At 36.8% G+C, this 13,892-nt stretch overlaps 1 protein-coding gene across 7 annotated transcripts in view; it reads left to right on the plus strand.

Moving 5' to 3' along the window:
* The first annotated feature begins 6,057 nt into the window (after nucleotides 1-6,057).
* Nucleotides 6,058-13,892, plus strand: part of NfI (Nuclear factor I) — a 166,178-nt gene continuing 158,343 nt past the window's right edge. For 5 of the 7 annotated variants that reach the window (XM_089100368.1, XM_089100365.1, XM_089100370.1 and 2 more), the window contains exon 1: nucleotides 6,058-6,113. The gene's annotated coding sequence lies outside the window, so the exon portion shown is untranslated. Of the gene's footprint in view, nucleotides 6,114-6,195; nucleotides 6,228-13,892 lie in introns of those variants that run through there. The other 2 variants (XM_089100367.1, XM_089100366.1) reach the window with 2 other exon arrangements.

Consider the following 13,892-nt stretch of genomic DNA (forward strand, 5'->3'; position numbering starts at 1 on the left):
TATTTAAACGACCGCCTCTAAAACGAGACATCCTTGACCTAATAAAAATCAAGCGGCAAGCCTGGGAGACGCTCAAGCAGACTGATACCAAAAGTAATTGTACAAATTATCACAGAATCTCCAACAAAGTCAGGAAAGCCACTAGGCAAGAAGCAAGTGAAAAGGAGAGGAAAGTAGCCGAAAACTCAAAGGTCAACCCCAAAGCGTTTTGGAACTTCGTGAACTCAAAAAGAAAAGAACAGCCGGTTATTCCCGATCTTAGAAACTCAGCAACAAATTTAACAATCAGTGACCCAATAGCTAAAGCCAACCTGCTAAATCAGCAGTTTTTCCACTGTTTTCACAACAGAGAGGGACAAAGATGAAAGTCAAGTGGAATGTCAGCCACTAGACGCAGGCAAATTTGAAGAAATAGAACTGACAATACAAATGGTCTACAAAAAACTAAAAAATCTAAACCCTTACAAATCAGAAGGTCCAGATGGCCTAGATCCCAAAGTGCTCAAAGAGCTGACACAAGAAATTGCAGCGCCATTGCACTACATTTTTGTCAAGTAGCTACAAACAGGGAACCTGCCTGATAAATGGAAGCAAGTAGCGGTGATTCTCCTTTTCAAAAAAGAAAACCAAATCAGATCCAAGTAATTACAGACCTATCAGTGTAACCTGTATCACATGCAAAATGCTAAAATCTTTAATTCACGATAATATATTACAGTACCTACCCGAAAGGAGCCTCATTTCACTCGCACAGTTTGGATTCCTCAAGAAAAGATCAGCAGAAAGCCAGCTACTTGTCGCTACAAACACCTGGAGAAAATATATGGATAGTGGGATGCAGATAGACATTTTATATTTAGATCTCAGAAAAGCCTTTGATAAAGTCTCACAAAGTCAACTTCTTCGAAAACTACAGTCTATCGGTGTTGGCGATGCTATTCTAAAGTGGGTTCTCAACTTTCTGAAAGGAAGATCTCCGCGAGTGAGACTGGAGGGATACCTTAGCAGCAACGAGACAAAAGTCACAAGTGGAGATGTTCAAAGTAGTGTTCTGAGGCCTTTACTATTCAATATTTACATAAATGATCTCCCAAATAACATAGATTCAGAGATACTGCTTTCTGCAGATGACACGAAAATCTTTCGCGCAATAACAAGCCTTGAAGATACAGAAATACTACAGCAAGACTTAAACAAAATAGCAGAATGGATGAAAAAATGGAGCATGGAAGTGAATACAGAAAAAAGTTGTCACATTCGGCTAGGCCCAAAACACATTTCTCGGCACTACTGCTTTGAAGGACAACAGATACCTATACAAGAAGGAGCTCGAGACCTGGGAGTGACAATAGACAGTGATATGACTTTCACCAAGTACTACGAGTCAATCATCTCTAAGTCATCACAAGTCTTGGGAATTATTCGAAGAAATTTCTCTATTACTGACTCAACACTGTTTTCTACACTCTTCAAATCGTTAGTGAGACCAATGATCGAATACGGTCATAAAACAACCAGACCATTTTTTCAAAAAGACAGCAATGCAATAGAAAAAATCCAAAGGAGGGCTACTAAATTTGTTCCATCGCTTAGAGACTTATCATACCAAGACCGTTTGAAAAAACTGTCGCTTCCAAGCATCTCATACCGATTTTTGAGATGAGATCTTATTGAAGTGTACAAAATATGAAACAGATACTACGACAACATCCCTCCAGAAGAGATGATAACATTCAAGAATAATAACCTGAGAGGTCACGAGTTTAAGCTAACTGAAGAACGTTTCAGAAGAGATGTTGGGAGATGGGCATTCAGCAACCGTATTGTCTCCGAGTGGAATGCACTACCATCAGACACTGTTAACTCAGATTCAGTCAATGCATTTAAGAACAAAATTGACAAACATTATAGTGATAAAGCATTTGATTATTTAAATTTTTGTAGATAGAGGCGCAAGCCTGTTTTCGCAATATATTATTATTATTATTATTATAATATGTTTCTAACGCAACATCCAAAAATTTTTAACTAGAGGTTCAAAGCAAGAACTTCTGTAGTCGAAAAGCGTTATTAATCAAAAGATGATGTTAAAACAACGAACAAATTTTTCAATATTTAATTCAGTCATATAATATGGGTAATATTTATTTCATTGTATCTTCAATCTTGACGTTGAGAGAACAAATGAATTTTTTAGTATTAAGAATTTGCTTCAGTCTATATATGTAGTAGAACCATAGAAGAAAGGAATATATTGAAGTCAACAATAATATTTTAACAATAAAAACAACCTAGGAGAATATAATTAAAAATTTTATAATAAGAACTTATCATATTGTGAATTTACATTTTATTTTTGACAAAACATGAAAATTCAAAATTACAAGGATCTTGAAACAGAATAAAACCCCTATAAACTTTGCAAAATTTCTTGTTATTTTCGAAAAAAAATTCAAGCTTACTAAATAGTATAAACAAGAAATAAACTGTCTTAGTTCCAGGGGGTACCAATCGGGGCGAGGGGGCATTGGGAACAATTACTGCTAGATTTTGAAATAGCCTTTTCGGTATTTTACTGAAGAGGTCGAAAAAATAACAAAATCCCCTCCCCCCCCCCAAATTTGTTTTCAAAAGCACAAACGATAAAAATATTTCTTTGTCAGCCTCAGGTCAAAATTTGATATTCATTCTAGACTGCCTTGAAATAATTCTTCAAAAATGCGTCTTGGAACCCTAGTTTTTGCATAGTTTTGCCTTTTTTCTAGATTATATATTTTAATTACATTTTCTCAAATGTATAATTCATATAAATAAGTCTGACTTCCCTTTGAATTGCAGGATAGGGGATTGGGTGCAGAATTTTGTTTTTAGCATTTCCACCAGAGAGGATTGTTAGCTGACAACCAAACTTGATGAGAAGCAAGAGCTGGGTGTTATTTTTACTTTTTTGGAATCAGGAAACAATCTAACCGCTTTTTGGAGGATGATGCTCCTAAATTCTCCTCATCAGGACATATACAAGAAGAGAACAGTTACTTGATCCATGCAGAATTCAATAGTATGTAGTAGAATTTTTGCCAACCCCTTCCCCCTAGATCTTGAAAAATACCTATTTTTAATATTTTCTTTGAAGAAGATGAAGGAAAAAAGTTGCCCTGCTTTAAAAAACACACTTTGCCCCTCCCTCCTGTATATTTCGTAAAATTGGTGTCCCTGGAAACAGAAGCGAGCCCATAAATTACATTATCATTATATCTACCATAGAAGATTGCCAATTCTAAAGCAAACTTGAAAGGAGGTATAAGTAAAAGTTGTAGTTATACCTTTAGGGTGTTTAAACACAATACAGTCTTTGCAGGGAGAAAGGATGAGGGTGGCTAAGTATTTGTCATAAGGACACTATCATATAGGTTAGTAGGATCTTAACTAAAGTTTAGGACGTAAGAGCTAGTGTCCTGGTTGTTCCTTAGAAGTCGAGGTCAGATTCGAACTTTGTGGGGTAGACAGAAGAACGAGCTATGGAATAATCTTAGTAAATATTTTGGTTTTCAAGCCTTTATGCTTTTCAATAGAAACGAGATTCTTCAAAGGTCTATAATTATTTTTTACAATCTACGCATATTTTTAATGTCGTTGTTGCTAGGCGGTTGAAAAAAAGGACATGTAATAGCCTAATTAACATTTGGGCACGATCAATTATAAGATGATAAACCTTCAGGAAATGATTTCAGGGCTTGGATTATCTATTTCATAACTTAAATTACTAAATTATATCACTTAACATTTGCCAATTAAAGTCAAAAGAAGTATTTTCATCTGATAACACTGGCAAAATAGTTCTCAAATCTTCCCTTAGATTGCTTTTCTTACTTTAAAACAATGGTACATACACATTTTATTACGTATCTTATAAATAGAAAAATGTCGGATTTGTATAATACATAAATTTACCTTGTGCTGTACTAAAAAGTACACGTATTTTGATCATTTTTTTTTTTTGTATTTCAATACTTAAAAATTAATGCTATGAAAATTAATTTGTTATTTTAGATGTATTTTATTTAATCGTAAGGTTTTTATTACAATTCATTAGACATTATTTTCCAGCACAGAGATTTTTCAAGCATTGTGGTTAGTAAAATGAATGAAGTTTTAGAGCTTTTACGAGTTCACGGTGCTAGAATAGGTTTGAAAATTAATGTTAAGAAGACTAAGTCACTAAGGCTAGGAATAAGTGAAGATGAAAAGGTGACGTTGGGTAATGAAAAGATTGATCAGGTGGGCAGCTTTACTTACCTTGGTAGTATTATTAGTAAAGATGGTGGGAGCGGTGAAGATGTTAAAAGTAGAATAGCCAATGCTCAGGGTGTTTTTTCACAGTTAAAAAAAGTTTGGTTGAATAGCAAGATAAGTCTGCAAACCAAGATTAAAATATTAGAAGCTACAGTGATGACTAAGGTCAAATATGGCTCTGAAGCATGGACGCCCCAAAAAGCCGATGAAGATTTGCTAGATGTTTTCCAGAGAAATTGCTTAAGGATTGTTCTGGGTACCCGGCTGACTGACTGTATTTCAAACAATAGGCTATATGAAAAATGTGGTTCAATACCGCTCTCAAGGGCTAAAATGAAAGAAAGGTTGAGGTGGCTTGGGCACGTTGTGCGGATGAAGGATGACAGATTGTCGAAGATTGTTCTTTTCGGCCAACCGTCTAGGACTAAACGGAAAGCAGTTCGTCCTCGTCTGGGGTGGGAGGACGTCATAAAGAAAGATTTAAAGGAAATGGGAACTTCGTGGGCGGGTGTAAGAAGGGAGGCTTTGAATAGATTGGGGTGGAGGAGGAGCGTGCTTAGCTGTGTTGGCCTCAGGCGGCCTTGTGCTGCAGTGAGCTGTTAGTAGTAGTAGTAGTAGATGCGACAGCACACCTTTAAGAAAGACTTCCTAGCTCCGTCAATGAGCCCAAAATCTTTAATAATGCTCATAAGGACTCAACATGGCGTTGAAATATAATTTGAATGTTTAAATTAAGTAACATCCTTTGAGTTTTTCAAAAACAAACAGTTAGCTAAAGACCAGAAAGAATGTCCCCCGAAGTCTCAAAATCCAAGAGAAGCTAAGCGGTTAGTTTTTCAGTGATTTAATTGAAATGCTTGACAATTTCAAACTCTGCTAATCAATTTTTGAAAGTGTCGTAAAATTTTTGCTGGAATCGCAAGTAATGCCAATATTGTCGGCAGGTTTCTCAAAAAGAAATTAAAAGACTCATTTTCTTAGAGCGGAGTTTTCAAAGTCTGTTAGAGTGAAGTCTTCATAAGAAAATATTCCTGGAATGGCGTAAGCCCTCATTTTTCTAACTTAAAACAATATTAACGGCTCAAGGGATCATCTTAAAAATAAGTTGAATTTAGAATTTTGGGCCTTTCCAATGGCTCAATAAGAAACTATATTAAGGAACTTAAACATATTAAATGATGTATAATCGGTCAATTAAAATTATCTACCTACAAAAACATGTTTAAGTGCTTACAGACTCAACTGTTTTTTTCTTTTTTTTTCAAACAAGCTCATTGGGATTTATGGCTATCTTTAATTTTTAAGAAAGAAAAGAGATTTACATGTAATTTGTCATGAGACTGTATTATTCACCTATATTTTATTATTGGTATATTTTTTTAACCTAATTTTAGCATATAAAAATCCGTGTCTTCATTATGGCTTTTCCAAGCTTGATGTCTTTTTCTAGCAACTCGTCTTCATTGGTGTTTTTATGGCTCTAAAGGCTAATCAGACACGTTTGAAGTATTGCTTATTTGAGAGGAATCATATCCGGTTAACAAAAAGCTGTTTTCAATCGACCGACTACGCCTGGAAAAGCTATTATGAAGACAGGGCTTAAAATGGGGCGCATTTTACATGGGCAAGACCACAGACAAGAAGAATATAATATGATAATACTTCTTCTCTCTGGGCGAGACGCATTTTTAGTTTCGCTCATGCCATTCGTGCCATCTAACTTAATTTATTCTTGACAATAACAATATAAAGGAAAACAATTTTATTTTATTTACGTTTAAACTTTAAGAATGTTGGATAATTGAACGCTTTATATGCAGGTATATGCCTCAGAAGTTTTTCAAGAAATTTTATTAATAACTGTTATCTCAAAAATGCTCGGAGTTCAAACAATATTTTGAAGTTTGGAGGTACTTTTTTTTGAAAGTGGTATGGTAACCTTTCACTCCTCCGGATAATTAATTCATACAAGAATTTATCTTTTTTCTCACTAAAAGGGTATGAATGAAGCTGCAAGACTTTAGTCTACCACTGGGGCCATTCAGCCATCTGTTTGTTGTTCTAAATAGCTAATTAAGGATGTTCAAATTTAAATGTTCATCTTCTAAGCATAAATGAATAGCAAAAGGAGTAACATTCTAGATAAAAGGCTTTTAAGTAGAGGTTAGGGTAAGCCCCAGTATTTGGACAGTGTCTAATCTTGAGAAAATATTTTGATAAAGGTGTATCTTTCCTAAACATGAACAAATGACAGGTAGTATTAGTCTTCAGTTAGGTCTACTCAAAAGGAAACACTAAAATTCTGAAAACAACTTTAAAAGTGCTAAATACTTGTATAATTCTTAAAAGTGCAAAATGTTACTTTATCCCCCCCCCATGTAATGCACAAATATATAAAGCCTAAATTGTATAGGTATGTTCTATTTTTTTTTTCTTGATTTAATCAATGCTGCTTTTTTGGCATTAAATTTATTTGAACAAAAGGGTGACATGACTAAATTCATGGAACATAGCCTAGGCTATATAATTTTGGCACATGTTCATGGATGCCCATATGGGGGGTGGGCAGAGGGGCTCCAGCCAGGGGTAAATCTCCAGAATTTTTATGGGGGCGGGGCAAGAGGAGTCCATATCTGAATAGTGGGATGTATAATTTTTTTCTCCACATTATTGGGGGGGGGGGGTACCTGCCCCTCTTTGCCACCCCCAAATGATGCCCGTGGCTGAATGATGCTGCCTTATATTTTTGTTTTGAGATTTCTATTATGCAGCATTGGAAGGGCTGATTAGACCAGCTACCCCCCCCTAAAATTCAGCTTATGGGTGCCAATGTACATGTTCCATTAGACTGGGCCATTAGAATCAGCTGACTACAATCTCAGGTTTTTTTTTCACATTTAGGGTAAAATTTTAGTTTAGCTACTTTTCACTATCATTGAAAGGGGTTAGGCCAGGGAAATGAAACTTTCAGGGATGGGTCTATAGACTAAAGTAAGTCTTGGGAAGGTATTTTGAAGTACCTGCCTTCACTCCTTCACCCTATTGAGTGAAGTGACCTTTGATGACCTTTAAAAATCTTTGTGTTATGAAAGTGAAACCTTGCAAAATAGATCATTTGCTTTTCTCAAGTACAAGAGAACTTTTTTGAGCTTCACAACAATGTTTCGTTCCAATTTGTGAGGATACAAATATCTATAAATACATTTCCTAAATTCAGAAAAAAAAACATTGGTATGGCTTAAAATTCAACCCAAATAAAAGGAATTGTATTTTCAGAACTAAAACCAGAGAAAAAGAAACTGATAATTGAAAATTAAGATAAAATGTTGTTTTGTCAAAATTTCAATAGGTCAATAGTAGCAGGGTTGTGTTCTATCCCCCTTTATATGGATTATTTTGATGGACTTTGTTTTAAGGAGCACAGGAAAGGCAATGGGAGACCACGGAATCAAATGGGGAGGAAAAAGTCTCCTGGACTTGGATTATGCTGATGATTTAAGCATCCTAGATGAAAGTGTGAGCAAAATGAATGAAGTTTTAGAGGCTTTGCGAGTTCAGGGTGCTAGTATTGGTTTGAAAATTAATGTTAGGAAGACCAAGTCACTAAGGCTAGGAATAAGTGAAGATGAAAAGCTGACGTTGGGCAACGAAAAGATTGATCAGGTGGGCAGTTTCACTTACCTTGGTAGTATTATTATTAAAGATGGTGGGAGCAGTGAAGATGTTAAAAATAGAATAGCCAAGGCTCAGGGTGTTTTTTCACAGTTAAAAAAAAAGTCTGGAAGAATAGGAAGATAATTCTGCAAACCAAGATTATAATTTTAGAAGCTACAGTGATGACAGTGGTTAAATATGGCTCTGAAGCATGGATGCTCCGAAAAGCGGATGAAGATTTGCTAGATTTTTTCCAGAGAAATTGCTTAAGGATTGTTCTTGGTACCCGGATGACTGACCGTATTTCAAACAACAGGCTATACGAAAAATGTGGTTCAATACCGCTCTTTAAGGCTATAATGAAAGAAAGGTTGAGGTGGTTAGGGCATGTTGTTCGGATGAAGGATGACAGATTGCCGAAGATTGTTCTTTTCGGCCAACCATCTAGGGCTAAACAGAAATCAGGTCGTCCTCGCCTAGGTTGGGAGGATGTCATAAAGAAAGATTTAAAGGAAATGGGAACTTCGTGGGAGGGTGTAAAAAGGGAGGCTTTGAATAGATTGGGGTGGAGGAGGAGCGTGGGTAGCTGTGTTGGCCTCAGGCGGCTTGGTGCTGCGATGAGTTGTTAGTAGTAGTAGTAGTCAATAGGTCCTCAATAGACCTGTCAAGTAGGCAAATTTTTAAGACTTAGAAATCAGAAGAGAGTTAACATAGAAGCTGTGCAATACCTTCCCAGAGTATGTTTTTGGCCCTCATTCATTGCTGAAAGTTTCATTTTCCTAACCTAACCCCTTTCCAAGATAGGGAGAAGTAGCTAAACTAGAATTTTACTACATTTAGACCTAGACAAAAGGTAGAATACCCTTACAGATGAAGATTAAAATGTGTGTCCATGATTAAGTTTTACTATTGACTATTATTGAATTTAAAAAATTCACCACAATTGATGGCCAAAATATTCAAGCTAGTGATATTCTTATTATGAAAATTTCTATAAATTTGCAAGTTAAACACTCCACCTTCTGAGTTATGTAATAGAGATTTGATTGTGATTTAATTGTTGAGTAGAAATTACCTATTGAACTACTGGGTATCATTATCATACCCTAAAGACTGGTTCTCACTGCCCAGATTTTTTTTCTGGGCAGATTTTTTTTCTGTCCAGAAAAAAAATCTGGGAATTCCGCATGTTCACACCGGAATTCAGTTCTCACTGTCCAGATAATTTTTCTGGACAGATTTTTTTTTCTGGCCATCGGAAAAATCGGCGTAAGATTCAAAAAATGGATCATGAGGCTACAACTGTTTTGCTCTTGTGCTTACTTCGAAGGAGAAAGAAGAGAAAAGGCTTACAAGCCTCAGAGACTATGAGAAAAAGAAAATTTTGGGTCAGAGACTTTTTGAAAATGAGAAGTGAACATGGTGCTTCAAACCTACTAATCAATAACCTGCGTTTGACAGATGCAGATTGGTTTCATGACTATTTCAGAATGTCACCTAAGCAATTTGATAACCTGCTTGGTCTGGTTACACCATATATTGCAAGACAAAATACAAACTTCAGAACAGCTATTTCACCTAAAGAAAGGCTTGAAGTGACATTAAGATATCTTGCAGCTGGTGGCACACAGAGAAACCAAAGCTTCACACATTACCTGGGGAGGTCGACTGCCAACCAAATTATATGGAACACTATGGATGCAATCTGCCAAGTACTGTCCCCATTATTTCTACGATTTCCCAGTGAGCAATCTGAGTGGAAGGAAATTTCCCATGAGTTTGCAGTAAAATGGAACTTCCCACACTGTGTTGGAGCTATTGATGGGAAGCACATTAGAATCCAGGCTCCACCGAATTCGGGGTCACAATATTTCAACTACAAGCAGTTCCACAGCATAGTGTTGATGGCTATGTGCGATGCTAACTATCGATTTGTCTATGTTGACATAGGCAGTTATGGCCGGCAAAGTGATGGTTCTGTGTTTGGCAATTCAACTCTTGGTAAGAAAGTGATTGCCGGTACTTTAGATCTTCCAGGCAGTGATACGACTGATACAGGAAATGCCACCTACTTACCATATGTGATTGTTGGAGACGCAGCTTTCCCCTTGAAAACAAACTTACTTAGACCCTATCCTGGTGATCACCTTCCAGTACCAGAGGAAATTTTCAATTACAGGCTTTCTCGTGCACGAAGGATAATAGAAAATGCATTTGGAATTCTTGGTGCCAAGTGGAGGATATTCAGAGAAGCAATTAATGTAAAGCCTGAGAATATTGACAAGGTCATACGCACTTGTGTTTGCCTACATAATTACTTGCGTACCGAAGATCTTACAACTCCACGGAGACACTCGAGGTATGTTAGTGCTAACTTCGTTGACACAGAAACTGACGGTGTTATAACATTGGGGCAGTGGAGACAAGAGCAAGTAAATGGGCTGTTACCAATTGTCTCAACAGCAGCACGAAACCCAGCTGAAGCTGCCAAACATGCCCGTGACAAATTTCGAGACTACTTCATGACGCCAGAAGGAAGTGTTCCTTGGCAGCTGAGTAGAGTGAGTCAAGGCCGCATTCCTGAGTAGGTCAGTGTTGTGTTGTAGCAGCAGGCTGTATGCAAACTTATCACACTCAAAGTTGTGTGATTAACTATCAGAAATGAATGTGTAAATGTGTGCGTCTATTTCTGGCTGTAGTTTAGTTACTTTTCTATAGTAAAGAGTAAAGTTGATTTTCCTGCTTTCAATATATTGCTGGTAAATTTATCAGATAAATATGCTGCATGGGTTCAGGGGAGGATAATTGATAGTAATGACTGGCAACTGTTAAATAGCGACTATTTTTTCTAATAGTGAGATAAAATACTGTTTAATACTGAGATAAAAACTAACTTTCAGTAAAGCACAAGTATAGTACAAAGTACAAAGCACAAGCTATACATAAATGTTTGGGTCAATGTGCGACACAGTTATAACACTTCTGAACCGTAATCTTTCCGTTGAGAAACCAAAGTTAACGCGAAGCGCTGAATACCATTAAATTTATTGCCTAGCTTGCAATCCAGATGCATAGTTTCCAGCAAAAACTTATCTCAACTAATTCAACGACTGTTTAGGCCTTAAATTTGTTTGTTCATTTTTAGAATCCATAAACATATTTCGTTACTCTCCCCAAAACCGCTTTTCTTTCTAAGCCGCTACGTTAGGCACAATCTGTTTTGGAAAGAATATGGCGTGAAAAAGTGGACATACTTGACACTGAACTTTTCTCGCCTGAAAGAAAAAGAGAAAAAAAAGAAATTGCACAATTTCCATGTCTTTAGCCACTGTCCTAAAGTAAAAATGAAGATTTTCGAAACAACCGGCTTTAAAAAAAACTTTCGATTTCGCCCTTAATCTATATCCAACTTTTGAATACGTCAAGGCATCAATATTTGCACTACGGAAGTCTTGATAGAGGAAAAAAAGAAAAAAACGGATACGGTAGTTATGCAGCATCCGAGCTCGTCCACTATAACAAGCATTCGAAAGTAGAAAAAAGAGCTAAGCATGAGTGAGTGCAGTAGAAAATGTTGGGGTATTGAGATTTTGCATACTGATAAAACTCAGAGCAAAGAACTGCACTGAAATGAATTTATATGGATACTATTCTTCTACATAGGCACTAGTTTTTTCAATATACTTTCCTACCGCTTTTGAATGCTCTGCTGCATAGCCATAAGCCGCTCTAACTCACTTGCCTTTGAAGCATGTCTTTGTATATCTGAACCATAGCAGGATTGCCAACCATAGGTCTAATCAACCATAGAGTCTAGTTGTAAACTAAGAAATTACACAAACACATTACTCATTTCCTGGTCATCACTTTCATATTTTTTAAGCACTTCAGAAATTTCATGACGTGCCGCTGCTTGTGCTTTTTTTGGCAAACCGTTCAACACGCTACAGATGTACTGGCTAAAATGTAAGTTGGGTGTTTTTTTCTCTTGTAAATACGAAAGAGCTTTGACAATTTCTTGGTCAATGTCTGTATGTGCCTGGCTACCTCCAGGAGTATTCTGAGTCTTGTTACCTCCACTACTACCACATGGCTCTTGGGATGTTTTGCACTTTCGTTCAGGCTGGATGGGAGCTAAAGGTGACATACATGATGATGAGGTTTCAGACTGCTGATTCTCCGCGGAGTTTATCCTAGCTCTTTTTGACGGCTGAAAAAGAGATTCTGCTGTCTGCTCAAACTCTTCTGAGCTCAATTCTATATGCTGAGTAAATTCGTCTTCATCATCAATTGAAGTATCTATCCTGGTCAAAGTTTCACTAACAGAAGCAATCTGCAGAGGCTCAGTCATGTTGTCCACAGTTTTTCTTAGCTGACCCGTCTCTGTCATGAAGCTGAAAAGGTGGAAATACTTCCATGTTTTTCTGTTTACTTTTGCACCATCTCCACTTTTACCTTTTTCACTGCGTCTACACTTCATATAAGTATCTCTTAGAATGTCAAACTTTTTCTTCAAAATGTATGCAAGATTCTGAACAGGCAGTCCATAATCTGAAAACAAAATCCCGGATTCTGCCATGGCTGCAAAAGAGTTTTTCTTCTTCCTACAATCTTTGAAGTCTTCTCTAGAAGAATCCCATAGCCATGGATAGTTGATACAGGTGTTGACAAGGAGTTCAATGTCACTGTCAGACCATTTTATTTTGTCCTCCATGACGATAATGGTATCCTAGGGGTTTGCAAGGTACCAGCTGGCTTCAGCTCTGGTTCTTATGCCTAAAAAGAAAAAAGGGTACAGATTACACTATTATATTATTACATTATAACATATTTACAGTATATATTGTAATATCAGTTGACTTATGCTGAGTTCCGACCTACTCACCATGGTAAGCAAACATGAAAAAAAAGTTAGCAAATCCGTTCCAACCTTCTTCTCCTTACCATAGAGTTACCATGACTATTGTTCCAACCTGACATTTTTCCCTTGATTTTAGTTACCATAGTAACTTTTTGTTTACCATGCTGCTCTGCAGGGTAAGGAGCTTACTATGGTAGCTTACCATGGTAACTGGGTTGGAACTCACTCGCCAGTTGCCTCTGAAACAAATTTTTATGTAAAAAAGTAATTGGTTTTAAGAGGTTCCTAGAAACTGGTGTTCTTTTAAAATATCTGAAATTAGCTAATTACCTTACTAATTAGCAAATTAGCTACCATTGAAAAAAAAACAACGTAATGGTGTTAAGATGTTCCTAGAAAAGATTGTTCTAAATGTAGCACAAGGGGTGCTGCATCCCTCCCCCCTCCACACCCCCTATGCACCCCCCATGGCGCCGTCTGATTTCTGCCTCACTACTATATTCATCGATAAATGTGATGGAGCATTAGATTTATGATTATGATGTCATCTCAAACCTGTGACAATTTTATAATTTAAGAGAGTCCTGTAACTTTTGAATTTGCTGAAACATTTATGGCCTTTTCTCCCCATCATATTTCTGTACTAGACTGATTGAGCTCTACTTCTACAAAGTCAGGTTACCTAAATAAAGGTGCAGTTTAGTTCCCACTGTAGTGTGGGGTACAGAGGCCCTACCAATAGAACTGGGATATACAGTAAGAAGTGAGCTGCTTATACCCTGCTTCTACTGGACAGTAGGCTATCTGTGCAACTTTACAGCCCAATTGACTAAATAAAATACAGTAAGAAAAAAGTTGTTTTTATCAGGGGGAACTAATCTACACCTTCTCATGTATCTCCAACGAATTTTTCTCTAATATTCTTGTGAAGTCAGCTTCTTCAGTTTTTTACCTTGATCTTGGTTGGTGGTTGTCGTTTTCTGAGTGATCTTTAAATATCTGCTTGTTCTTCAGCTACATCAACCATGCTTTGAACTACTTTTAAGGCTAAAATCTGACCAGATTTTTTTCTGGCCAGAAAATA

Source organism: Artemia sp. Qi Xiang Cuo, chromosome 14 (assembly GCF_049724085.1).
Source record: "Artemia sp. Qi Xiang Cuo chromosome 14, ASM4972408v1, whole genome shotgun sequence".
Taxonomy (NCBI): Eukaryota; Metazoa; Arthropoda; class Branchiopoda; order Anostraca; family Artemiidae; genus Artemia; species Artemia sp. Qi Xiang Cuo.